The sequence below is a fragment of the Mauremys reevesii genome, linkage group 2, assembly GCF_016161935.1.
Source record: "Mauremys reevesii isolate NIE-2019 linkage group 2, ASM1616193v1, whole genome shotgun sequence".
NCBI classification, from domain to species: Eukaryota; Metazoa; Chordata; order Testudines; family Geoemydidae; genus Mauremys; species Mauremys reevesii.
Genome location: NC_052624.1, coordinates 270461644 through 270487374, shown reverse-complemented (window position 1 = coordinate 270487374; position 25731 = coordinate 270461644). Strand labels below are relative to the sequence as shown.

The following is a 25731-nucleotide window of genomic DNA, read 5'->3' as shown; positions in this document are numbered from 1 at the left end:
TAGGCTCTCATACCCCTTATATGGCATACATCCCCCCTGTGTGGCTAGACACACACACACAGACTCTGTCCTACGCAAGTGCTCTGAAGGATTGTGACTCCCACTGTATCTCATGTGGTTAGAGGCCATCGCTTAGGTACACAGGACCCAAACATTTAAAACGGTCAGATTAACCAACTGATCGGATATCAGAAATTGGCCTCAGGATGGAGGGGAAGGGGCATTTGTCAGAGAACCTATTCCCTCGTGCACAGATCTTGTGAAGCAGCATTCATTATCAAACCTACAAAGGCTACAGGAACTCCACTGGGCATCATGACACAATTAGGTTGGATGTTACAGCTAAGTGTGACTCCCACGGGGCTAATGCTCTGACAACAAACTGCAAAGGGGGAAACTCTAAACTCTGAGGAGGAAGGTTAATGCCAAGCTAAAGGGTAAAACAAACTGAGCCACCCTCCCGACTACATAATACAGATGCTGTATGCGAGGCACAAACTGCCTCATGGCTATGGGTAGGAAAATGAAAGAGGGCAGAGTGAAACATGCACAGCTAAGCAGAAAATTACAGGTATTTGTTAGGGATAAAAGTGCTTTTAAAACACCTGCAAAGCCTGACCAGATGACCCAATGTAGGGGAGCACAGGAGATGCTAGGAAATAAAAAGAGCAAAGAGATGACATGCAAAACGAGTAATGGAAATAATATGCTAAAACGTTATACACATCAAGAAGGACGTATGGCGTACATTCACATTCACACAACACCAAGGAGAGAAGGGCAATTACAGAGATTGGAGGCACAGCAGAAAAGTGTAATGGACTTCTTGGGTCTTTATTGCAGATGGGCCTGGAGAAACGTCTGCTCCATAAGCATTTATTATGATTGTGGCCTAGATGAGAACTGAAGTCTCTAAGGAGGAAGTAATGGAGGAACTTGAGCATCTCAGGTGCAGAAAATCAGCAGGACCACATGGTTTTCATCCAAGGATTCTGAAACAAATGAAGTATGAAATTGCTGAGATACTGGCTAAAGTCCTGCTGCTTTTCACCTACAAAGAGATGCACAGAGCTCTCTAATGCACTGGCCTCCTCATTCCATTAGAAACTTCTAACTCAGCCTTGTTACTTTCACATTTTGTTGATCGTCTGCTCTGGTCTCTGCCACTCCTCTTGCATCAGAAGCTCATTCTCCAGGCTCACCAGGCTACTCGACCCTCCCCTATTCGCAGCCCTCTTTCCTCCTGTCTTTCCCATTTCTCTATCTCCCATCCATCCTTCCGATCACTTTGCTTACTCAAAACTGTCCCTCCTTAACATTCTCCTTCCTCATTAGTGTCCATCCTACAAAGAAAACACACACACAACATTCATGTTGCAGCCCTTTCTCTCACCATTGTGTGTTCGTTTAGACTGTAAGTTCTTAAGGACAAGGACTGTCTCTCTTGCTTTGGGCACTGCCTGATAAAATGCAGCCTCAATACTGGTTGATGCTTAGGGTGCTTCTGTAACATAAATACAAAATAATATTACTACAGTCACGTCCCTTATGGTAGTTCTCAGTTTATCTTGTGTCTTCATGTTGTGGTGTCTTTTTTAGTAGGAATGATTTAGCTCAGCCCCAGCTGAAATGTACAAAGACTCATGGGAATGAAAAATAAATGAAAGTCTTTCATGCTCATTTTTTTAAATAAATATATGAAAACAGTTAACCTCATTTGTTTGAATTTCAGCTAAAATTAGAATCAATCAGAAGAGTGGGCAAAGCTGTGTGGATTTGGAAAGGATTTTTTTTTTAAATCAGACACTTCGCTTATCCTTAATTAAAAAAACCAAGTGCCTCGCCTGCTTCCACCCTTCCTCCTGTCTCATATATATTGGGGGTCACATTCAGAGTCGGTAAGTAGCCTAACAGGAAACCAGTGAAGTGACAGCAGAGTGGGAGTGATAAAACTTGTGAGCCAAAATGTTCTTGACACCATCACAGCCCCTCCAGTGTTTGTTAAATAACATATTAAGAGACAGAGAGCCTGGTAAAAGCTACTCTACACAGAAAATGGTTTAGGAAAGGTTAATGTTGTGACTACTGGCTGAGGTAATGCAGCAGGCTGATTTCATAACACAGAGCTCAGTCACATTTGTGCTTGGAAATTCTGCAGTATTACTTGCCATCCACAGTGCCAATATAATTAGGGTTGTAGGAAGTTGCTCTCTCAGTGTGTAAACTCAGGAGAACAGGTCCACGAAGGCTATTCTTATATGCTGCACCCATCACTGTGGTATCTTGTCAGCTTTATTCCATCTATTTTGCATAGGGACTTGCTCTTGCTGCATCGTTATTATTATTAATTATGAAGATGATGACTTTTAGGATGCCCATAGGGAGTGAAGACACCCCATAAAAGCACCCATGCAGCAAAATATTTAGAGGGGTGTGTGCACAGTTTTTCAAAAATCTAATACTGACCTGTTGTCAGAAACAAAGCATGAACACAGGGGTGCTGCACAAATTGGATAACTGTGTACGTGTGATGGCCTCCCTCTTGGCTGACACTTCAAGTGTTGAACCAGGGACCTCCACAGTTAAAAAACATGAGCTACTATGTAGCTTGAGCTAAGGAACCCAAGCTCTGTAGCTGGGGGCTGTCATAACTCCTGTCCTCTGTGGATTGACCCGAAGGTGGACTTGTAACACTCACTCACGAGTGGGTTATATACACAAACTGGGACTAGCATAATATACCCTTCACTACACAGACTTTAGACCTGCAGGCACACCCCTCACAGCTGTTTTCAGTCACTTGCGAGCACACAATCGAGTGCCCCACCCTTTCTTAAAGGGACAACTCTCATTTCTATGCTTACATGATACTTAATTTCACCAAAAACCAAAATAAATATAATGGTGAGTTCTCCATTACTTGTAAATCAAGGCTCAGTGTCTTTTAAAGGATATAGATTCCAAGACCAGAAGGGACCATGGTGATAATCTAGTTTGATCTCCTGTATAGCACATGCCATACAACTTCCCCAAGATAATTCCTAGAGCAGACCTTTTAGGAAAAAGTTCAATCTTGTTTTAAAAATGGCCAGTGATGGAGAATCCACCACAATCCTCGGTACATTGTTCCAATGGTTAATTACCCTCACTGTTAGAAAATTATGCCTTTTTTCCAGTCTGAATTTGTCTAGCTTCAACTTCCAACCACTGGATCATGTTATATTTTTCTCTGATTGATTGCAGATCCCATCATCAAATATTTGTTCCCCATGTAGAGACTTATAGACCAGAGATAGACAACCTTTGGCACACGGCCCATCAGGGAAATCTGCTGGCTGGCTGGGACGGTTTGTTTACCTGCAGCGTCCGCAGGTTCAGCCGATTGTAGCTCCCACTGGCCGTGGTTCGCCATTCCAGGCCAATGGGGCTGCGGGAAGCAGCGTGGGCTGAGGGATGTGCTGGCTGCCGCTTCCCGCAGCCCCCATTGACCTGGAACGGCAAACCGCGGCCAGTGGGAGCTGCGATCGGCCGAACCTGTGGACGCTGCAGGTAAACAAACTGTCCCAGCTCGCCATCAGATTTCCCTGATGGGCCGCGTGCCAAAGGCTGCCGATCCCTGTTATAGACTGTAATCAGATCACTGTTTAACTTCCTCTTTGTTAAGCTAAATAGACTGAACTCTTTGAGTCTGTCACTATAACACATGTTTTACAATCCTTTAATTATTCTGATGGCTTTTCTTTGAACTTTTTCCAATTTATCAACATCCTTCTTAAATTATGACACCAGCACTGGACACAGTATTCTAAGAGCAGTTACATTAGTGCCAAAAGTAGAAGTAAAATAACTTCTCTACTCCTACTCAAGATTACCCTATTTAGGCATCCTTTTGGGCACAGTGTTACACTGGACGCTTACGTTCAGCTGATTATCCATCATGCTTTAGTTCAACTCAAAGTTATGGGCTTCATGCAGGAATTAGTGGTAAATTCTATGCCCTGCTTTATGCAGGAAATCAGAGCCTAGATGATAATTGTCCTTCTGACCTTTGAATCTATGAACAATAAAATAAATATCTGAACATTCAAATTCACTGCCCACTACAACATTCCACAGTAAAAGACCATTTCAACCACTACATTGAAACAAGGGTGCTCACACACATACACTTTTATGGTGGCAAGACAACCTGTACTTTCTGAAAATGTTCCCTGTGATGCGTTGAGCACAAGGACTGACTGAGGTTTACAGAACAAAAGACCATGCACCTATCAATATATTCCTATAATGAGTATTATTTCTTATTGAGAGTTGGGGTGGAGTAGTTTAAGCCAACCTGAAGTTGGACTATTCAACTATGTCAAATAAAACCAAAATGTGAATGATCTAACCAAACCACTGCAGAGTGCTGTCTGTCCACACTGGGAGGAGGGAGACAGGGTGCCCACTTTAACTATGCCAGCGTAGTTAAAGCAGCAAAGCTTTTAAATATAGGCATGACCTAATTGACTTACCCAAGGTCACACAGCAAGTCTGTGGCAGAACAAGACCCAGATCTCTTGAAGCTCAGGCTTGTACCCTAACCACTGGATCACCCTTCTTCTCCTGGCAAAATAAGAGTTCTGCTGGGAACCCTCCTTCTTTGAAGGCTATTCTTGGGTCTCCCCTTGTCACAGCTACTACCGTCCCTCTCCTCCCAATACAGGCTGCTTCTCTGCCCAGTTCTTAGCTTTACAAGCCCCAGCTCTCAGATGGCTTCTGGACTGTCCTCCCCTCCAGAGTCAACTTCCAGGCTGCTGCTTCTGCTCACAAACAACCTCCAACTGCCTGCTGAACCTGGTCCCTTCTTACCTCAAACCAGCACCTTACTCTAGGGAGCCCTGTGCTGGATGGATGTTGAACAGGGAAGTGACATAGTGCCCAGCAATGGGAACTATGGACGGAATGTAAAGCAGCACATTTAAATTGCTTTTTAAAAAAACAGATTGGGAGTCTGGATCCGCAAGAACATTTTAAGTTTTTTTTTCCCTCTTCACATACAACAATCTATGGGACCTTTCAGAGCCACCTGACATTAATGGGAGTTTTATACAGACTAATACATCAGTTGAGAGATGTGAGAGCAAAATATGATCTAAGAGCCTGATCTGAAGCCCATGGAGGTCAGTGGCAAGATCCCATTGACGTCTGTGAATTTTGAGTCAGGCCCTAAGAGAAGTAAATAAGCAGAGGATCATGGAATTGAAGGCTCCAGTTACCATCTGTAGGTGATTGCTCCACAAGGAGCTCTTCATAAAATAATACCTGCCCCCACACCAGCCAACAATCTAACAAACATTTATTGTCTTTGGGAGACCATTTTAGATCCAACCATAGGCAAACAGCCCTTTTAGACTTCGTCGGGATTTTTGTTTGTTTGTTTTCTTCCTAATCAGATATGAGAGCCTGACAGGTTCTCTTTTCATCACAGATTTATTTTATATTCTCCGACTGAGATCACTCAGGAGCAGAGCACAAAAGAATGACTTTTGATCTTGACTGCAGAGGAAAAGTCGGCATTGAGAAGATAGTCAAACCTAATGTGAAAAGAAGGGAAGAATTGGCCACAGTTTATTTTGTGCACAATGGCCACTGGCTCTGACCTTTGACCATTGAACACACTCGAAAGGAGAATTAAGGCACGCTGCATTGTAAGCTAGCCAGCTTTCTTTTAACCTTTATGACAGTATAATAATATTTTTAGATGAGTCGCCTGCTGCTCTGAGGTTTTTAGGATTAGCGCTGCAGTTCAGGTTAGTTTCTCCCAGTAAACTCCGATGCGGAATGTTCTACCTTCAATTGTCAGAGCTGTCAGTTACAATGTCAGTTTTGATTGCCTCTGTACCAGTCCTGTAGTTGCATGACATGGCTCAAGCCAGCGAGGTTTGGTGACAAACATACCAATCAGCTAGCTGCAACCCTGGCATGCAGTCTGCAATGAGCAGTCCTTAGAAGCTCAAATTACAACCCACTTGCAGAGCCATTTTAAAATCAGCCTCTGTAATTCAAAGTGTGTTTTTTTTTTAAAAAAGGCATTATACATGAAGGGAGACCTGTTGTAAAAAACACACAGTTTTGTTCCTGTAATTCTTAATAATCTTACTGGTAGCTGCACACTAATTAAAGTTTTTTATAACTTTTTTTTCACTCTATTTCTGATGGGGTGTTCAAACCCACACTTGAACGGCAGGGGTTAAAGAGCTACTCTGTGCCTAGACAACACCACTCCACCGCTCCGGCAAAGGCTGCATGGGCTGGAGAAGGAGCTTAAAATGGGGAGCAGAGTAACTCAGTTGAAGGCACAGGAGGTGAGTTGATCAATACTCTGAGCTCTTGTTGCCTCTATAGTGACTGGACCAAGCCTACAAAGAAGGGATTTGTGACTGTTTGAAGGTTAGAGACTTGATCTTTATGTTTAGTTCTTTGCTTTACCCTGGGGGAAGAGAGGCTAGAAGGAAGTGATTCAGGAAGGAAGCTGCACAGCACACCAGGGCGCAGGATTTAACTACTTACCACTGGGCCTTGGATTGGTGCCTAGTGGAGACGGTGGGCCCGGGCTATCCTACACATCCCTGAAGAGGGACAACTATGGAAATCTGTCCCTCACTGGGGAATCTAGTTGGGGGAAGACCCTGAAGCTACAAGGGTCTGGACCATGAGACCCTGACCCAAAAGTGAAGTCCTGAATCCCTTGCCTAATCCTGAAGGTTACCATATTATTGGACTCTGAAAGGGGTGGATTTGAAAATGTGGCCTAGATGGAGGGATCAGTTACTGCATGGATAGACCACCACAGGGTAGAGTGGTACTAAGAAAGAAGAATGCTTGGGAGGTGCACAACCTATCATGCCTCTGTCTTACCGGTAGGTGGCACTGGTGGGGAGTGCCCTTCGCACCATGTGTTCAGTGTTCAAGCATAAAAAGAGCCAGAGCCAGGACAATGCAATTTTCAGGCTTTATTGTTTCCTCCACATGTACTGTCCTCTCTCATCAAGCACTTCCTGAAAGAGTTCTCTAATTTCCTATTCATAATCACATTGTAGTGCCCCCTATTGGGAAGTTCTTTATCGTATGAAGATAAGAACAGCCATACTGGGTCTGACCAAAGGTCCATCTAGCCCAATACCCTGTCTTCCAACACTGGCCAATGCCACGTGTTTTAGAGGGATGAGCAGAACGGGTAATCATCAAGTGATCCATCACCTGTCGCCATTCCCAGCTTCTGGCAAACAGAAGAGACACCATCATAACATCCTTCTTGTCACATTTATCTGAGATCACAAAATTTACCGCTAAAACCATAACTTGCTCACACACTTAGAATTCTAGTATACCCCTGTAAGGGTAGATCATCCTATAGATGGTAACTTAACACCAGCTCCTTTTTTTAAATGAACTAACTCTTAACTTGCTTGGCAAGTCAGGTTTTCCTCTGGGTTTGGGAGGTTTATTCTTTCATGCCTTAGAGCAGTGGTCCCCAACGTGGTGCCCGTGGGCACCATGGCGCCCGCCGGGGCATTTATATGCGCCCGCCTAGTGCCCAGCAGGGGAGAGAAGCTGGGGCCCCGCGCCTGCCGGAGACAGGGAATCTGGGGCTGCAGGCTGCGGGCGCCGGCGTTCTCTGTCCCTGGCAGGCACCGGGCTGCAGCTTCTCTCCGGCTTTGAAGCTGGAGAGAAGCTGCGGCCCCGCCCCTGCCGGGGACACAGAACTCCAGGGCTGCAGGTGCCAATGTTCTCAGTCCCTGGCAGGCGCGGGGCCGCGGCTTAAGCTGGAGAGAAGCTGGGGCCCTGCGCCTGCCGGGGACAGAGAACTCCGGGGCTGCAGGCTTCATTCTATGTTAAAGTAAGAATAAATAAATATATTTGGACCAGCAGTTCAACAATGTTTTACTTTTTTAAAATAAATCAGATGAAAACTGTTTATGATATTTATTTTGTAAAAACTCCTTAATTTTTCTTACAGGTAGATAAAAAAGAGCAAATTCACATAGTAAGGTGAAAGATGGAATAATTTAATTAATACCTTTTACATGTAAAATTACCCTTTTTATCTTATGGATTCATATATTATGTAATATTAAATATGATGTTTTTCGTATTATTTAATGTACGGATACAAAATAAGCCTTGAAAAATTGTTGGCGCCCGCCACACTCTTCTGAAAACGTGAATGTGCTACTGGCCACAAAAAGGTTGGGGACCACTGATTCTACCCTGCACTTTACAGCTCTGCAACTTTCTTGCTCAGGGGAGTGAATAAACACCCGCCTGAGCACTGCAAGTTTCAGTGCTGTAACATGCCATTATAGACAGTGCACCAGCACTGAGAGCCACGCTCCTGGCATTAGGAGCTACCCCCCTCATGGAGGTGGGTTTTTTAGAGCACTGGGAGAGCTCTGTCCCAGCGCTGCACTGCGACCACACAAGCCAGCTTAAAACTTTAACATTGCCAGTGAAGATGTGCCCTTAGTACAGTACAAAGTCTTGTGTATACCTTGCAGGTGGCTTGATGCTGGAGTGAGTGTGAGTCTATCTTGCGAGGACAGAAAAATGTGTTGCACTTGGGTCTTCTGGTGGTGCAGTGTTTTGAGAGTTTGTTCCCTTATCTATCAGTCATTCATTGGCCAATGTTCCTTTTGTGTCCTGCTGATCAAGCCTCAGTGGAGTGTGTAATTTGTCATTCTTCACATCGATGCTTCTGTCTTATGTTCATAGTGGGTAAATTTATTTTGGCTTCAGTGAAATATATGCACATTCACAGCAATCTAATATGTTGAGGTAACCATGCCCATAACACATCTTTGTCCAGGAGTCTCCTCGGGGGTTCACTAACACCTGAGAGGCTTGGAAGAAATTGTCAGAAAACTTGCAAATTCTAATAGACGCTGGATGGATTCAATGTATTTAGGTGTAGGCAGCTGCAGCATTGCTCTTACCTTTTCGTGGGCAAGGCATAGCCCTTGAGAAGTCCGAAAGCGTCCCTTGTACGATATTGCATTCAACTGCAACTTCATCCTGTTCTTATTTAATTTTAGATTTACTTCCTTGTGTGTAGGTGCATGTGGTTTTTTTGTTTTTGGTTTAACAGACAGATGAGGTTGTGGTTGTAATTAGCCACAATGCCCATCATGCTGTCTCCACATCGGTACCTCAGAATGTCATCAGCTCATCTCTGCAAATCCTCTTACTACATCTTTTTGGTGGTGCTGATATTCTTCAACTGCAGGTTTGATCACAAAGGGCATTCCCAGCCATCTCTAGCTACCTGCTGGTGTGAAGAACATGGTGAGGTAGCTGATTTCCTTATTGACTAGCACTTGCCAACGAGTATCTTTGGTATCAAGTAGCAAAAATGATTTTGCTTCTGCCAAGTCAGGTAACATTTCTTCAGCTGTAGGCATTTGCTTTGTTTAAATCACCTGGGTCTATGCACCTGCTCAGCTTGCCTGGCTTCTCAAAGGTTACAGTGTTGCTTATCCAGCTTGTTAGCTCTGACTTTAGCAATGATGCCTTCTTTTTCCATTTGCTTTATTGCTCCCATTATTTTTTAATCTTAACGCAACGGGTGCTGCACAAGGCAGGTGCTTTTCTCTCCAAATCATATTATCTAGCTCCAGATGTAACATGCCTGGAAGACATCCCAGTCCTTCAAAAATAGCACGGTAATTTTTAGCAGCATTACTGCAGGGATGCCACAGTGTGCTATCTGCTTTGTATTATTATCATTATTTTTTTATCTTGCTGGTATGCAACATGAATTGCTTGTCCCAGGTTTAGTGTCATTAGGTTCATGCATGCACTTTTTTTTTTAGCTGAAACGTGCCTTCTGTGTTGTCTGTGCTACTTGAAATTTCAGCCTGTATACATTTATGTGGTATTATGATCATGCCATTGTATAATTTTCATTTGTCTTTGCTAGGTTACAGTTTCACTTTCTTCTTTTGCATAATACTGGAGAAGTCTTTGTAGCTTAGCATGTTAACTAATGCCCCACTGTCTGTTCGGTACTCAATTTCCTGTTTGATTCTGAGCCGCTGTCTTGCAGCTGGCCCTACTCTGGGCTTGATAAACCCCCCATTTGTTTCTGTTTTGCATTGCATTAAAATCATATATATGCAAAGCCTCCTCCTTTGAGTCACTGCCTGTTTCCTTGATAGGATGCTTTGTTTTGTTTTGTTTTTTTGCTCTCCTTCTTGGTAAGCTTTGGCATAATTTCCTCAAGCCATGATTATTGCACATGGCCCCATATGCAGGGCATTTCCCACTATCATGTTTTTCTGTATAGTACTTTCAGGTCTTCCTTTGCATTTTGTTTCCTTTGATTTGTATCTGCGCACTTGATTTTCAACAAATGTTGGTGTATTTTTCCTTGCATTTTCATGCTTTCCTTATGCTACATGGTGAACTGTCTGCGGCTGCTCCACTTGTGATCTCCATGGACGTGAGCTTCTTCACTAGCTTTGCACCTCTCTAGAGCTCTTGGTAGAGCCAGTCTGGCTGTCTGGCTGTGCATTCTCAGTCAAACTCTGTATCTTTCATCCCTTGGTATCATGAATTAGTTCATCTTTTAACAGTTGAGAAATCTCATGAGCCAGTCATTTGGCACAGTTCAGGTAGCTATTAATCTATTGTTTCTCCAGAATCTTGATTACAGTTATTTTAAAGATAACTTTTTGTACATAGCATTTATTTTATTTTATTTATTTTTGGTGGTGGTAGTTTGAACATGCCTCTCGAATACTTCCAGGATTTTCAGGGGTCTTCCTGGTCCATTGCTGATATATCCCTGGGCTGTTGGCACATGTGACAACCTTTGCCCGCTAAAGCTAAATGTGTGGCTGTTTCCACGCCCTCTGGGCATTCCCCCAACACATTCCAGCAGCCCCCAAGACTGACACTTCTCCCAGCCCCTGGCATGCTCCACTCGCCCCCCTGGCCCACTCCTGCTGGCTATCTTGAGCAGCCCCCTCCACCATACTCCCTGCAGAGATCAAATGTTGAGGCTAAGCCACGCTCCCTGGCCATTGCAGGATCAGTCTCAAGCCCTTTTCCTGCAAAGACGGATGCACTGGCTTAAATAATTCTCTGTAGGATCATGGTCTAAGCTAGGGAAGAAACATAAATTGGAAAAGATGGGACAACAGATCAGGGAAAGGCAAGAGAAGTTGTAATGATTTTTAGGAAGGGATCTGCGTCAGTTTGGCAGACAAGAACTGGGTGTGTGTTTCATGCACAAGTGGCAGCAGGATCAAAAGTGCAAAGCCAGGAGCAGGAGAATGAGACATAAGAAGCAGAAAAGTGTGTGTATGTGGGGGTGGGGGGAAGCACAAGAGGACTCAGTTTGAGGAATAACCGTGCATTAGCCAGAGAATGATAAATACATCTTTACATCTCTCATTTCTATCATCAGAAAAACACACCAGTTCTATGAACTGTTACAATATTGTATTTTAATAGCTAGAATATCAGTATCAACACAGTAATTATATTACATGTGTTCTTTGGCCTAAGGTCAGTCCTGGGAGAGAAGATAGCATAGGGAGGTGAATAGCAATGAAATATTGAAGATGCCAGTGACAGAAAACAACGGAATATCTTTGGATTTGAGGAAGAACAATAACTGTTGAGAAACATGACATGTAAAAGGGCAGACAAAACACAGGACAAAGATTTACAAAAGTTAGACGTTAAATAATTGATTGGGGCGGGGGGAGAGCGGATTGAAAATAAGCAAGCCAAACATATAACTGTGTCTGCTTTCTTGATCTGATGCAGGCTTATTTGGTTGCTTATTATTTCATAGGAATCTTTCCTTGCAGTTCATCCATATTATAGAATAGGTTACCAGCAATGTCCATTCGAGCAGCCGACCCCTGTGTTGCTATCCAAGGAGCAACAATGAATTCAGAATGCAGGAGGTAAGTTTCAAAAAGGATGACAAGAAAGAAAGGTGTGAAAAGCACACAAACAAAAGGGGTGAGGGTAGAGTGAGGTTGACAGACAAAGATTTTCTGTTTCCTTGTCTTACTTAATATAAAATGAAAGACGCTCATGAATTCAAATAAAAGTAGGTCAGACTGTAAGATTATATATATGGACATTCAAGATTCATAGAAATAGGAGCTTTAGTCAAAGAGTTCAGATGATCATTGCAAATATAAAGGAAGAAGAAAAGACAAGGCACTGAGACTAAGGAGAAAAGGGACTGTATTCAATATTGTTGGGTGGGATTGTACACAGAAACCCTTCCAAAGCTGTGTGAATATTTAAGCAGCTGTAGAATCATAGAATTCAAGATCAGAAGGGACCATTATGATCATCTAGTCTGACCTCCTGCAAAATGCAGGCCACATAAGCCGATCCACCCACTCCTGAACTAATTCTCTCCCTTGACTCTGCTGTTGAATGCTCCAAATCATTATTTAAAGACTTCAAGTAGCAGATAATCCACTCCAGGGCCACTGCCAATCTACCCTGGAGGAAAATTCCTTCCCGACCCCAAATATGGCGATCAGCTGAACCCCGAGCATGCGGGCAAGACTCTCCAGCCAGACCCTCTGGAAAAGGCTAACAGTATCCCAACATTGACCCTTTATACTAATTACCAGTGTGGCACGTTATTGACCTATTGACTAAACCCGTTATCCTATGTAGAGCAAACCCTGCACAGATGTATAGAAATATGCTAAATTAGGATGGAAGTACATTGCTAGAATAAAAAAGTAAATCAAGTTTTTAAGTGCCTAATACTTTTTGATTAATAGGTTCATAGATAAAGTTAAGATTCTGTCATGGGTATTTTTAGTAAGTCAGGGACAGGTCACGGGCAATAAACAAATCTTCACAGAAGCCCACAACCTGTCCGACTTTTACTAAAAATACCCTGGTGGGGGTGGGGACTGACCTCCAGCAGCTGCTCCAGCCCTGCCTAGGGTGACCAGATGTCCCTATTTTATATGGACAGTCCCGATATTTGGGGCTTTTTCTTCTATAGGCACCTATTCCCCCCCCCGTCCTGATTTTTCACACTTGCTGTCTGGTCACCCTAGCCCCGCCACTGCTCCTGTGGCAGGGGCTGACCCAACCCCAGCCAGCTGCTCCAGCAGCCCTAGGGTGGACCCCTGGCCAGCTGCTCGGGTGGCCCCGGGGCTAACCGCCGGCTGCTGCTCTGGGAACCGCTGCCCCGGCAGACCTGGGACAGATTGCAGAATGCTGCTTCTGCCCCGTGCTGCAGCAGAAGTCACAGAGGCCCAATAAAGTCACAGAATCTGTGACCTCTGTGACAGAAACTTATGCCATAGGCGGCAGGTTTGTATAATTTTTGGTGGGGCCCCCACTCCCGCCCTATAAGCTGATATAAAATGAAGCTACGCATCAGTGCCACAAGATTACAAGGTTGGAGAAGGGGACAAGGAGCAGGGGGTTGGATGGGGCAGAGGTTGGGCAGTCAGGGGACAGGCAGCAATTGGATAGGCATGGGAGTCCAGGGGTTTATCAGGGGACAGGTTGGGGGTGGGGTCCTGGGGGGAAGTTGGGTGGGGTCTCAGGAGGGGGCAGTTGGGGACAAGGAGAAGGAGAAGGGAGGCTTAGATAGGGGCTGGGGTCCCAAGGGCAGTTGTCTCAGGAGGGACAAGGACCAGTGGTGCTTAGATAAGGGTGGGGTCCTGGGGGCAGTTGGGGCAGGGGTCTGGGGAGGGGGCAATCAGCAGCCATGGACTGGGATTCAAAGGGCTCTGAGCTGCTGGGCAGCCCAGAGCCCTCTGATTCCCGGCCGTGGCTGGGATTTAAAGGGCTCTGGCTCCCCGGCAGCGGCGGGCCAGCCCCCTCCCCCCAGCCAGCCGCTGCGAAGTTTAAGGGGGCTCTGGGTGCAGGCAGCCCAGAGCCCTCAACCTAGCTCCAAATATTGGTGGAGCAGAGCCCCTGATTTTGAATATTCCTGGGGCTTTAGCTCCACAAGCCCATATAAGTTGGCGCCCTAACTATTGGTGCCTAAACTATTCATATAGTTTAAGGCCAGAAGGCACCATTAGATCATGTAGCCTGACCTCCTCTGCATAACACAGACCAAAGAATTTCACCCAGTTACTCCTTTACTGTGTTTGACTCTGCTTAAAATTTCAGAGCCCGCTCCAACTCCACTAGAATCAATCGGACTTGCAAGTTTAGGAACATCACTATAAAATCGGCTCATGCCAACAATACTGATCAGATAATATTTGTAACAATACCTCATGTGGTTGAAACACTGGATTGGCTTCTGGGAGTCTTGGTTAAATTCTGTTCTGCCTGAGATTTTCTGTGGGCCAGTTACTTAATGTTAGAGGTGACTGGGAATTTTTCAGTGAAATGTTTTGGGGGGGGTTATGTAGGAAAATGCAGATTTGTTGAAACTAAAACTTTTAATGGAAATGTTGAAATGAGGTAGGGGAACTGCCATCCATTTCCTATTACTTTCTTTACCCAGCAGCAACGCTTCTCTGTTTCCTGCTGCTCCAGGGCTTTTCTACCTGGGAATCAGCAGTACTACTTTCCTGGCTCCCCACTCCCCTGCCTCCTGGTACCCTTGAACACTCTCTCTGCTATAGGGCCATGCATGAAGGCAGGACTCAACGGCAGGGCATGTCTCTCTCCTTAGCCCCAGGACTCTTATATAGAGCTCTGCCCATGTGTCCAGCCCTGAAAATTGCAGGATTGGAGGAGCTGCTCACAGCATCATGACAGCTCTTCCTGCAGGTGCCAAAATCCTGTGATTCATGATCAATTTGCAAAAGTTGGCAGCCTTGCAGCACTGCCTACCCCGGGCTGTTTGGAAGGGACTCCCCTTCCCCAACACTGCCCCCAGGCTGAGGGAGCTGCATTCTATCCCTTCAATCTCCCACCCCTTCACTGTCCTCTGCCCGCCTCGGCCTCCTCACATTCCCTGCCCCCCCAGGCCTGCTCCCCCTAGGGTTACTACCTTTGAAATGCAACGCTCCCCCTGCCAAAAACATGGCACGCCCCACAAGGCAACTCTGCAACCTCCCCATTCAACAGCCACTTATAGTGACTCAAGCCTTCTCTCACACACACGTGCAGTGCACTTGCTTGTTGGTGGGTAGACAGCTGCTGTATTTGCAATAGTTTTGGTCTTTTATCTCTTAAACTGCAGAAGTGGGCACACTGCAGCATCTTTAGCTGGCCACAGACACTTTTAACATTAGATATCCCAGTTTATTGTGATAATTATGGAAATCTTTAAACTCACATAAAAAAACCTGGCAGATTATATTATTTTTCTGGCAACTGGCAAATCCATAAAAAAAATATCCAGGCTGGTCAAATACAAGCCAGGTGGTAACCCTATTTCCCCTCATTCCTCCATCCACCTTTTAGTGTCTCCTCACTGTCTGTGTGTCCTGTCCAGCAACTTGAACCATAGCATGGCAGCCATTTTGCCTATGGGCGTGGCTTCAATCCAACTAAAAACTGGTTGGTGGCAGCCAAGTTTATTAAGGACAGCCTCCCTCCTACCTACAGATAGACTATGGGGAAATGGTGGCCATTTCGAATAATGAAAAAACCTCAAGTTGGTGCCTTTTTCTCGTGTTTTCATATGAGAGGTAAAAAAATCCCCAGATCTCTACAACCATGATAAAATCATGAGAGTTGGCAATAGCGGACATCATATACTGGCCAAACATGACCAGGGATATCAAAAGTCTCAGTGAGCAGTTTTGATACACATGGGGAAATGCAGGCCAAGCACCAAAAATGAGACAATGGCAATACACAGCACCCACAATAGACCTGGGAGTAAAGTCAGATGCACCTTTTCATTGCAAATCTCACAAACTACCTGACTACTTAACAGTACTTTTTGAACTTCTGAGAACTAGATGGACTGTCAGACACTACTGCAGTGGCTATTGTAGACAAAGTAATAAAGCATTTCACTAGGCATAGAATCCCAAAGTATGTACTTTAGGATAATGGACCCCAGTTTACTTGCAGTGCAAGTTAGTACAGTTTATCCAGGGGTCTCTAATCATATCACATCATCACTATACCACAGGAATCAAATGGCAAAGCTGAATCCACAGTTACAATTGCTAAGTCTCTGTTAAAGAAAGCCGCAGAAAGCAAAGAAAATATATGGCAAGCCATTCTTGAATGGAGAAACACTCACAGAGAAGGCCTTAATAGTAGCCCGGTACAGTGCTTCATGTTAAGACCCGGGCATACTTTGGTGCCAAGAGCTCCAGCATTACTACAACTGGCTGTAGTGGAAGGAGTAACAGACAAAAAGGAGAGATACTCAAAGGCCTACTCTGACTAGCGAGCTAGTGATCTCCTGGCACTGAATGTCCTGAGCTCCATGGCTAAGGCTCCCCTCTTGCAGACAAGCAGGCTCTTTGAGGTCAACTGCAGTACCACCACTGGTAACAGCTCTGCCTCTTTGTTGATCATGCTATTCTTCAACATTGAGTCAGAGCTGTTCCCATAGCTGGGGACGGACTGGATTTGTGCAGCTGAGTCTGCTCCTCCTCCTCCCAAGGATCCCGCTGTGGCTCTTCTGATCTTTCCAACCTCCTAGTCTTTTTCTACTTTCCCAGCCCATGCCTTTTTGCAAGAGCAATGGCATTTCTAGCCTCTTTGACTCCCCGGGCAGCTTTGGGCATCCTAAGTTGAAGTATCTCCGATTAACTTTTAGAAGGCTCCAAAGATTCCTCTACTCATCTTGGCTGTTATGTGTGAATCCCTTTGTGATGTTTCAATCCTCCATATTATTACCGGCTTCAGATGGACTAGAAATCATTCAGTGAAGTTAATCCTTTTTGTCAAATTTCTGGGCTGTTATCGCCCTCATCAGTTGTCTAACTTACTAAATAATGTCAATTTGTTGCTGTGTGTGAATCAAGCCAAAACTGTTCCCCAAACAAAGAGTGAAACTTCCTGTCTGAAAACTTGTGAAATGTGGTTTTGAAACCCTGTGGGACAGGCCAGAACTTTGCCAATTCCCACCTGCTGAGAATCTGTCCCGGTAATTTAACTATATAACTTTTCAAACAAACTATTATAAAAATCTGTAAATTCTAATACCTTGAGTCAAAAATATTGGAGTCAGAAGAGAAATATAAGATTTTAAAAGGCCCCTTAAAAGGAAAATGCTGGGGCTGGCTTAACTATGGAAGTAGTATCGTGCCTCTATAATGTGATCTTAAACAGGATAGTATACCCTTTACATATCCATAATTTGGTGGCTTTGAAGAATAGGAAAAAGCATTGATTTCCAGATCCCAACTTCATCTCATGATTGTACCTAACAATCCAATCCTGAGCCTAGAAAAGTTGGTTCACAGTGCAGCAGCTCACCTATTGAGCTATGCATTTCCCAGATACCACAACACTCTGATGCTCCATGTTCTGTACCGTCTCCCCACGGGCGCCTCCAGGCCCCAGCAGGCTAAGCACGTGCTTGGGGCGGCATGCCGCAGGGGGCGCTCTGCCGGTCACCAGGAGGGCGGCAGGCAGCTCCGGTGGACCTCCCGCAGACGTGTCTACGGAGGGTCCGTTGGTCCCGCGGCTTCGGTGGAGCATCCGCAGGCATGCCTGCGGGAGGTCCACTGGAGCCACGGGACCGGCAACTGGTAGAGCGCCCCCCGCGGCGTGCCGTCCTGCTTGGGGCTGCGAAATGGCTAGAGCCGCCCCTGCGTCTCCCTGCTGAATACAAAGTCAAATTCAAGATCTGTCCCAAGTCAAAACCATCTGTGAGATTGACCAACCTATGTGAGAGACTGCACTTCCCCTCTCTGCACGTGATGTTGTGTGCCAGTTACTCGTCTCTCAAACTGAGGTCCTCAATCTTGGGGGGAGGGTGCAGATAGGTGTCAAGAAAACCACCCTATTGCTAAATTCTGGGCTAGATCGGGCGGGTCACGGGTCAGAATGCAGAAGAAGTTCCCCTTCTCTGAAACAATGGGGCTGTTAGCCTCAAGGGTGAGATCCATGAGCGCTGGACATGAGGACCCTTCAGGCGTGAGCTCATGATCTTTACATTTTTAAACATCTCACTTAGCGGGAGGGAGAGCAACAGACTTATTAATATAATTTCTTAGTTCTTTGAAGGTGCTCAGATACCAGAATGATGAGCATGGTATAAAAATTTGGAGCTGGGATTCCCAAAGGAGTTGTGTCCTCAACTTCCATTCAGTTCCAGCTAACTCCCTTAAGCACCTCTAAAAATCCCTGGCTAGAGCCATAGTTTTCACTCTGTTTCTAATCAAGCAAATTTAAAACGTAAAATGGAATTTGCTTGAGAAAAAAGCTGAGTAAATGTCTCTGGATCTAGCCAAGTAGCTATATGTCTAGTTTTAAAGTTTTGGATTAGTTCAATTTTATTATAGTAAAGTAGACCTCAGTAAGGCTCTAAAGTGCTTAATCCAAATTCATGACAAGCAAAAATATTTAAGAAACATACAGTAACATATCTATATGTGCTAATTTGCAGAGATTTTGTATGTGTGTGTGTGCACAGTATTTTTAAACCCTGTATATTGAAAATGTTCTTCAAAAGAAACATAACCTGAAATGCTCTGCTGCAACAAGTTCAATACAGTAAAAAGCTTGTGTCTCTTTAGTATTTCTCCAGTTAACTAAAATGAAACATCAGACAAAAATATTTGCTAAATCACAGCCCTACTCCTTAACAGTGTTTCTGACCAATGTGAGCTTTTTGGCTTTAATTAACAGGGACTAGGACTCTCCATTTGGTCCCATATTATATCTAGTACAAAATCTTGCATGAATTTAGTCCCCACCATGACTGGCACAGTTCAAAGACAAAAATTAATATTTTCAGGGTTTAGCTATACACATGTATCTAGCCTCCTATCTTTTAATCTTGAGATCCACCCGCACTGGAGCTCCATGAGCAAGAGGATTAAGAAAATAGGGCAGGGAATTATTATTACTGTACTTCCTTATGTTTGAAAGTTATCTGAGGTAAAATGATACTATTTTTAACTTCAGCCTGCTTTAGACGGGTGCTGTTAGGGTACGTCCACTCTGCAATTAGATACCTGTGGCCAGCTGACAACTGTTTAATTGCAGTGTAGACATTCAGGCTCAGGCTTGAGCCCAGGTTCTAGGACCCTGCGAGGTGGGAGGATCCCTGAGCTCGGGCTGAAGCCCAACCCCAAATGTCTACACCACAGTTAAACAGCCCCTTGGCCCAAGAGTTGAGAGCCCGAGTCTGCTGGCACTGGCACTGGCCTGCCGCAGGTGTCTAATTGCACTGTAGACGTACCCTTAGAGTTAGGTTTGACTATCACATCAAATGGGGCCAGATTCTCCACCCCTTGTGAACTCCCTGACACCTGTGCGTATTGCATACAATAGGCACTACCATCCTGGCTTCATAACATTCCACATCTACTGTACAAGGAGAATCAGCCCTCATCTGTTTTAAGCATACAGTCTTCTTCGGTTACTCCTCTCCCACTAGTTTTTGATGGGTCATCCCAAAGGGACTATTCATGTAAAGGGTTGGAAGATCAAGCCCACTTTTGCAGATGCCAATATAAATACTGATTCTAATCGGAGCAGAATTTCTCTGGGGAAGATCCTATCCCTTCCTCCTCAGCCACAGATGGCCTCTTGGCAGTGGAAATGGTATATGACGTGTGGAAAGCCAGATGAAGGGGATTACCCAGGTGGTGCATGGTTCATGGGTCTGTGCACCATGCCAGTTGCCTGCATGGCAACATGCAGGGAGTGGAGAGGATGGGCTTGGGTGGACTGTGCAGAGGGGTTGGAGTGGGGCTGGAGCATCAACTTGTTAAGGCAACCCCCCTGTCCTCTCAACACACAGTATAGTCCACGTAAGAGTCTGTGGAGGCTCCATTGGCCTTGTGGAGCTGCTTTGCAGCCACACCACTGCCTCATCATGGATCTGACCGACAACGCCTCCAGCTGCTCAGTAACTGGGCCTTAGGGAATTACTAGCAGGCCTGTTCAATGGCCATTTACAGTTCTGAAAATAAGAAACAGAAATTCCTTTGGGATAGATTTTGACCTAACCTTGTGCATCTACATAGGAGCATATGGGGGAGTCAGACAAACACGTACACACAGAGCCCCACTGCATTGCCTCTGCAGGCGTTGGTGGGAAGGCAGTGTATCCCTTTCTCCTGTGCTGTTAAGCAGGCAGTGAGTAGAGGGAGTGGGAAATGGGCTGAGTCTTCTTTCCACCCTATCAGTGTGCCAACCTGCACTGTGTTTGTATCTGCTAATCTAGTAGCAGATTATCCATGGGCACCCCCAGGGCTCACTCTCTAAGGCATGACTCCTTCCAGATGTGGTGCAGCTCCACAGGGAATGTGTGCCTGTGTGTGATTATTATTGTGTTTGGCATTAGAACTGTAAGAAATGTAACATTACCCCTTTTTCGGTTGAGGCAATGTAGGAAAATGGACAATAATGCTTGTTTGGGGTCAGAAAAATCACCAAAAACTATTTTTACATTCTCATTGTTGTCCATGACATACAGGATGAATTGCATCTCCCTGACTGTGTGGGGAAGAGATCAGAGATTCAAGCTCATTAAATTTAATGGTGTGCTTGCTAAGTAAACTCTCACTACTGTTCTCTTTCAAACTTCTTATTAACTCTGAGTTCTCTTTACTGATTGATTCTTTGATGTTAGTCTTCTACTCTTACGCACATTTATTAGCAAATACGTTATTAAACGTCCAAACTATACAGAAGTCTAAAACCACTTCACTAGGCATTACTACATAAATATAACCTCCCCCACAACAAAATGGAAGGTATAAGTTTTAAGAAGCTAAAAAAGCATCATAGTGTCATTAAAATAATGAAATAGGCAGAATGAAACAGTACCCAGGAGATGGGCAGTGGTTTTTTCCTTTCCATTTTTCAAAAATGCTTTGATTATAGATTCGTGTAAAGCCTAGAAAAGTGCCTAAGAGACTTAGAAGCCTAAGTCAATGGGATTTTTGAAATTTTTACACTAGATCTAATCGAAAAAACACAGGATTATGATAAATCAGATTTTGGATTCTAGTTTTTCATCAAAAAAGAGCATTTCAACCAAAATGAAAAATGTTCACAAAAGTGCTCTTTCTGTTCAAAATGCCATTTTGTCAAAAGTGTTTCAATGAAAAATTTTGACCAGCTGCACTATGCACAAAGTTTATCTAATATTTTTCATCTGTCCTGACACATAAAGTACATGCGCAAAAATAAATTCAGAGTCAAGCGATTCACACTAAGTCTGATTTTTCATCTCCACCTCTAAATTTCCCACAAAGGGGTGTCAACCTCATTCCATTAAAATAAAAAAGCATTTTTTTCTTTACAATTTCATAGCTTGATATGTCAATTGATGATTTTACTGATGAGCCCTTTAAACCCTTTGTTACTTTTTTGTAAATTGAAACAACCCTGTTAATACCAGTATTTCTGTTCACAACTTTTGCTTACTTTTACAATGGGCTGAAATGGATTCTTGTTATTTTGGACAACTTAGAGCCCACAAGACCAATTTACAAGTGTCTCAGCTAAATGAGACTTTCATAATTTTCAGTAATTCTTTTAGGTCCCATAGTCTCCTCTTCTCGAAAGAAAAGAAGATCAAACACACTTAGTCTTTTCTCATTCTTGTTGGATTGGTTCCTTAGATTCTGCATCTCATTTTACTTAATTGTAATGCATCCCTTCCAAAGTAATAATATTCTTCCTGTGGTACTGTGACCATGACTAAATACAGAATACAGAACTAGATGATGTAATGCTTCCTTTTGGCCTTAAAATTTATTCTAAATTATCCAATTTTACACTTATAAAAACTACTACAGGAGTCTTCTAAAATATACATATATAACTTACAAAATACTACACTGTTTTGGACTATTACTGTACATTGCTATAGTATTTGTGTTAGCGTACTACAATAGGACATTTTTCATAAATATATACGACCCAGGATCAAACATGAGATCATGTTCATTACTCCAGGGCTACTGGTCTATTACAGTAATTCAAGTGAGGGAAAAAAATCTTCAACTCATGTTCTTGTGTCACAGACTTCATAATACTTTCCTGTCTCAATAGCTGCGAAATATATCTGGCTCACAGGAACATTCTAAAAACCAATTACAGTAGTATTAAAAGCTGCTCCATATTGTTCCTTATTGTCAAATGATTCACCTTATTTGTTTGTAATAAACCCTGGAAACAATTTACAGTGATTCCTGTAAATAACACTTGCTAGAACCATAGTAGAAAACAAAATTGATACAAGTCAGACATGTTTTAATTTGCCCACTTAAATTTTTGTTCTCATCAGATATAGATGATAAACTCCTCAAGGGTAGCAATTATCTTCATACTGTGCAGTAAGCACATTGTTGATTTAACAAATAATTTCACAAGCTAAGCAAGACCAGGTCAGTTCAGAGCTTAGATACGTGACTTTCACTGAACATCTAACAGTACTGTAGTTGCAGCAAGAGGTGGTGTTATAATTCTGTAGGCAGTAGCCTTTCATTTGAGTCAGTCCTTTGCACTGTGCTGCATCAATAGTTAAAATGCACTATGCTGCTGATGATCAACATTTTTAAAAATAAGTGCCTAAGAGTGGGACATGTGCTCCTAAATCATGTGCTTCTAATTAACTTAGAAGGAGTTTTAAAAATGGGACTTGCCTCCAAAATGGGAATAAACATCAATGGGACGTTGATCATAATCATATAAAATCATATAAAAATTTGGGAAAAGTCCCACTCATAGGCACCTACATTTGGACTTAGGTGTCTAACTTTAGGTTCATTCTTGAAAATTTTGGCCAAAGGGGATATTTTTTCAATGGAGATGTGAAGTTAAGGTGCAGCCTGCTTGTAGTCCTTTAACAGCCTATAGCACTCTTTGCAAAACATCTGAATATTAACCCCAATGTCTAGGTCCAATTCCAACTCTGAGTGTCTAATAATACAGTCTGCACTTTTAGCCGGGCATGATATTCCTTTCCTGTTGCATAGTATTGCTGGGTGCTGTTAACCAGCTGCCATGTTTCACCTCAGATGAGGCTACAGTTACAAACTGGGCCTTGTGGTTGGAGTAGGAGCTGGAGTCAGGAAGCCAGTAACTACAGTCAAGGGTTAGAACCAGAGTCAGGAACCTAAGTCAGAGGTCAGAGTCAGGATACTGGCAGGGAAGCAGGGCTAGAGTAAACTGGGCATGACAGGAGCAAGGCAGGCTCAGGAGAAATCACAGCTGCAGCAGAAGTTTGGAACAGCCAGAGATCCGTTGTTGCTGTTTGGCTTAAGAGCGGGCTTATTTACTTTCTCAGCCAGTCAGGTGGAGTTGTTAATCTGGAGGTTCAGCTGTGAGGCAGAGGAAGTACGTACATGAATGTTGTGGAGAAAGTAAGTGTTATTTACCCCTTCACATAATACAAGAAACAGTTACCCAATTAAATTAATAGGGAGCCAGGTTAAACCAATCATAAGGAAGTACTTCCCAGAATGCACAGTCAGCCTGTGGAACTCATTGCCAGGGGATGTTGTGAAACCACGGGCGACAGGTATTATAGGCTGGGGGAGGCTGTGCCTCCCCAAACAGCCAGGCGTGGCCCTGCTCACGCTCCACCCTCCTCCTGCTTCTGCTTGGTGTGGCTCCAGTCTCCCTGTGGGGTCACCCTGGCTTGGACTGCGCCGCCCGCTCTCCCGATACTCTGGGGCTGGGTGGGGGAAGGCTGGGGACACTTCAGAGCTAGGGGCACTAGCCTGGGCAGGGGCCGACAGCTGCAGTGGGGGGTCTCTGCTGGGGGCATAGAAGGGGTGGGGCCTCGGGCAGAAGGGGCGAGGCTGGGGCCTAGCCTCCCACAGCCGGCAGCTCATGCACAGCCCATCTGTGAACCCAAAATTATAACTTGGTTCAAAAAAGAATTAGATAAATTCATGGAATATAGGCCCACCAATTGCTATTAGCCAAGTCACTCAGGGATGCAACTGATGCTTTGGGTGCTCTCTGACTGCTAGAAGCTGGGAGTGGACAACAGGGATGGATCACATGATAATTGACCTGTTCTGTTCATTCCCTTGGAAGCATCTGGAATTGACCACTGTCAGAAGACAGGATACTTGGTTGGATGGACCATTGGTCTGACCCAGTATGGCCGTTCTTATATTCTTATCAGGCTACTTATATTATGAGGCCCAGTAGCAGCAGAGAAACATCAAACAGTGATGCTGAAGGATGAGCGGCACTGAAGCAGAAAAGAGTCATGTTCTATGAAAAACTTTACCCAAACTGCTGACTTAAGTAAACTGCAAGGAGCAGATTGGTGCCAAAGAGACATTTTTATAGTGATATGCTGCTGATTACTAGATACCTTAACTTGCTCTCGATTCCAGTCCAGTGAACTGTCATAATGGCTCAATGTCTATTTGTGTTCCGTATTGGCTAAGAGAGAATCCCGCAGGACCAAGTTGTCAAACTGAATAACTTAAAGTGAAAAAGCCGTGTAATACTGAGTGGAGAAGTATTTGGATAAAGACATCTTTATAACAGAAATGATCACTCCGTGAGTAAATAGCCTCCATTTCACCTTGTCCATGGCTAAGAAATTAAATTGCCAGAGAAGACTTTTTCTCTAAAAATAAAACATAATAACTTTTGACAAGGAGTCTGTCGCTGATTTCAGAATAGAGCCCCAGGTTTCTGAAACTCCGTTTTGTGCATTATCCATAAGAACAACCTTCCTTTGAACTCTACTACTCTCTCTGACCCCACGGTTCTCTCATCCTTCAAATCCCTCCTATAGCCCCACAGCTACCATGATACCTCCTGGAATTTAGCCAACTAACAATGATATGGTAGCAGACCACTGGAGGGTAAATAAAAGAAAATCCTGATAAGTGCAACTAAGGATCAAATAAATCTTCCAGGTGCAAACCCCATTAGAAAATAAAAAGGGAATCTGATCCCCTCTATTGATGATTGTATTCTCTAGACAAGTAGCATCTCCATCTCATCTGGATTGAGCCTTAGTTGGATAGCTCTCATTGAAACCCCAAACTAAGTCCGTTATTGGAAAAGTGACCATGCTATCACCGGCTGATGACAACGAGATGTAATGCAGAATGTTGTCATTGTATTCGTGGCATTGACGCTCATACTGACTTCACTAGGGAAGTATCTAACCTTATGCCCATTTCTTTAACACTTCATGAACGTTTCGTAGCTGGTTTCAAATAGTGCTATCATAAAACAAGAAACACACCTAACTGCATTCAAACTGCCCCTCTAGGGTCTGCCTTTAACTCCCCAAAGCGATGCAATTCAGGGTTCCAATTTCAGCTTCGTCCTTAACTCACCCAATGAGATGCAAGGGCTCCTCGCTGCAGGTTTTATGGACTGTGATATTAACACAGTCGAAAGAAGCAGAGGTGTATGAATTGCTATGTAGGTTCAAGTCAACTTCTAATGCTACTTGGTCCTATTTTTTTATGCTCAAGTGAGTTACTGTTTTAATATTCCATTTGATCCTTGCTTGCAATATGTTGTTATGGAAACCTGAGTCATTCCAGTCATTAACAACTTTTTTTCACACAGGGATTTGAGTGTAATATTATTCTTCCTGAAAGAATTGAATTACCAATTATTCACCTGACAATAACATCAAAGAAG

At 43.9% G+C, this 25731-nt stretch overlaps 1 long non-coding RNA gene across 1 annotated transcript; it reads right to left on the bottom strand.

Annotated features, from left to right (window-relative positions):
- Positions 1-836: 836 nt before the first annotated feature.
- LOC120398489 lies at positions 837-24460 on the bottom strand. Its single transcript, XR_005594474.1, has 3 exons — positions 24434-24460; positions 1394-1504; positions 837-992 (listed from the first exon to the last, which is right to left on the bottom strand). It is a non-coding gene; the product is annotated as an uncharacterized LOC120398489 (long non-coding RNA).
- Between the last annotated feature and the right edge of the window lie 1271 nt (positions 24461-25731).